Source organism: Citrus clementina, unplaced genomic scaffold (assembly GCF_000493195.1).
Source record: "Citrus clementina cultivar Clemenules unplaced genomic scaffold, Citrus_clementina_v1.0 scaffold_5, whole genome shotgun sequence".
Lineage (NCBI taxonomy): Eukaryota > Viridiplantae > Streptophyta > Magnoliopsida > Sapindales > Rutaceae > Citrus > Citrus x clementina.
Genome location: NW_006262201.1, coordinates 24,304,461 through 24,307,491, shown reverse-complemented (window position 1 = coordinate 24,307,491; position 3,031 = coordinate 24,304,461). Strand labels below are relative to the sequence as shown.

General features: G+C 30.7%; 1 long non-coding RNA gene across 2 annotated transcripts; it reads right to left on the bottom strand.

Moving 5' to 3' along the window:
• Positions 1 to 355: 355 nt before the first annotated feature.
• On the bottom strand, positions 356 to 2,479 carry LOC112098337. 2 transcript variants are annotated; one of them, XR_002905472.1, is made up of 3 exons: positions 2,304 to 2,479; positions 1,515 to 1,558; positions 356 to 445 (listed from the first exon to the last, which is right to left on the bottom strand). It is a non-coding gene; the product is annotated as an uncharacterized LOC112098337 (long non-coding RNA). The 2 variants fall into 2 exon arrangements; XR_002905471.1 differs by lacking the exon at positions 356 to 445 and adding an exon at positions 461 to 906.
• Positions 2,480 to 3,031: the final 552 nt, after the last annotated feature.

Genomic DNA, 3,031 nt, shown 5'->3' with positions numbered 1-3,031 from the left:
ACCAGCAAGCTGGCCATAACATTTCATAACATCATAACATTAACATCATATACATTACTACGGACTATGAGCCAAAACATTTTTGAATCCACCATACATCCTTTCATAAATAACATTTAAAGTCTTCTAAAACATTTAAGAACTTTTCTTTGATCATTTAATTCTTTTAGAAAATTCTTTAAGAAAACATTTTGTTTAAGAAAACTAATTTCTTAAGAAAAATTCATTTTAAAATACATTTATATAAATTCATTTAAAAGTGTTTTTATTTTACAAAATTCATTTAAATATTTTAGAAATCAGTTTTGTAAAAATTTCCATTTAAACATAATTTTTGTAACATAAATTGCATTTATTATAAAGCACATCATGCATGAATCTACTTACCTCGATCCGTAGCAATCAATTCAATACCTCAAGAACAACCAACGAGCTCACCCACGTCCTATAATCATCATAAAAATATTCTTATCAATATCATCTCTAACCTTAAACATAATCCCAATCATCCTTAAATCATAGACACTAATACTAGCTTAATACTTATACATATTGTAAACATATCCTATACTTATGAGTATCTTGCACATGCTGATTTTTAATAACCTATACACATGTTGGAAAACCATGAAAATTTATAGAGGCACTGTGAACATGCATAACATTGCATACAATATTTCACAAAAATCAGCACAAGTCAAAATCGAGTCAGAATATTTGTAACACCCCAGTCCGAAATCCAAGGGCAAATATGTCCACAAATCACATATGATTTAAATAACTCTTTACAAACAATAAAATTCGAGTCTTAAATACAAAAGCCAGCGGAATAACTTAAAATTTTAGCCAAACCATCTACCATCTTCAACTTGTCACTCATCACGAATCAATCCTGACTTCTGAAAACTGAATCACAATAAACTATAATGAGTATAAAACTCAGTAAGCAAACTAGTTTTTCTTATACAAACGTACATACATACTTATACATAATGCAGATGGATGATATGCCATGATCTTTGAGAAATACTGCAAAATAAATTCATAAAAATCTATTTCTATCGCTTTCAAACTTTTTCATTTTCTTTCGATGAAATACATATTCTGCAATTGTGGCACTTTGTGTTGTGCGTGGCACTTTGCACCATGCGTGGCACTTTGCGGCGCTCTGGCCCTCAAGAGGTGGCCCCCGCATAGTCTCAAGAGGTGGCCCCCACACAACTTCAAGAGGTGGCCCCCAATGCAAAATCTCATAAAACAGAAATTCCGTTTGCTAAAATCCATTTTCTCATTCATAGAAAACTCAATGCATTTTCGTGCTCATGCCAATGAACCATCACACATACATATGCCCATGTACATAATCACGCTCAACACATGCCAACACATCACATAAACACATGGGCAGAGATATCTAAATCCACATCCGTATATATATATCAAAATAGGCTTTTCACGCAAGTCAAACATATATATTGTTTAGTGTGATTCGTTTTAAAGTCTAGTTCACTTACCTCTTGGCATCCTCATGTAACAAATGCGTACTGATACCATCAACCTAAAATCATCAATAACGCCTCATAAGGTATAATCAAATCTCAATCATAAACTCTAATGTCCTCAAATATCTCAATTTAACTCAACCTCAAATGTCCTCAATAATCGGCCCTCAAAACATAACAGTCCATACTTTTCCGATTTTTAATAAATTATTCTCTTATTGGAAGAATCTAAAATTTTACAGACCATATGCTGACACATTGAAAGTTCATTGATAAAAATTTCATAACATAGTTCCTTCAAAAACTATTGAAAATAATTCACGTTTCAGACATCATCAATACTGTCAAACAATTTTCTGTTTTGAACACACTTGCTTTAAAAATACAAAACAATTTATTTATTTATTATAAAATCATGAAACTTTCCAGAATCATACTAGACATATATAAAAATCATTGGTCCAAATTTCATAATTTTTGAAGAAGTCTAACTATGGTAAAAATAATTTCGTAATTCACATTATTAACTGAAATCATAAATTTCCAGGTTTTCAGACTTGAATTTGAAAAATCATAATTAATTGAAATCTTATCCGATTAACTTGAAACAAGTTTCAAAACGTTCTAGACGATGTCTAGTTTAACATACCCAAAAATCGGAATCAAAATCAATTTATACAAAGTACTATGATTTTCGTAATAATTCACTGTCAGCATATTTCTGTAAAATCGTAAGTTTCTACTTCTATTGCAATCATGCTTCTCCACAACAATTTAATGAAAACCAAGATTAAAACTTACCTCCAAAACTTCTCCCAGCAATAACAACTTGATCCCATGTGTTGCCTATGGCAGAACTAAGAAGAAGAAGCAGACTTTCTTCTTCTCTTTTTCTTTTCTTTTCTCTCGTCCCTCCATCTCTCTTTTTCAACCGATCTCGCTTTTCCTCTCTCTCTTATAATGAAAAAGATATATTGTTCTATTTATACTAGGGTAAAAAGGATCACTAAAAATTAAAAAGACTTAAATACCCTTAGGAGATTTGGGGTATTACAATATTGATCTTTCACCTGAGTAACAAAACTATCCAGCACTGACCAAAACAGACCTTTTCCACTTAGAAAATTCATAAAATATTCTTTGGTACTCGAAATAATATGCTTCTTTTTTTCTAATTACAGAAGACACATTCAAAAAGCATATAATTAAAATTAAAAAATTTTGGACTCTTGAAACTATTTTAAAACGTTTTATTTCCGAGAACATCTAACCCGTCCAGAAAATTCCAGATTTGAAAACAGAATTTCAAAAATTTGTATATTTTATTTTACATGCCCAAAAATCGCGATTCCAGTTTTTAAAGGCAGAGGAAAGATTGAAATTTCATTATAAAATCCTAACATGGCATGTAATATTCATAAACTAGCCCAACTGTTACACGTTTCAGCTTCTGAAATTCTGGAAAACAGTTTCCAGATTTGCAGCAGCCATATGTTACGATTTTTAATAATTCAACCATAAAGAATAAA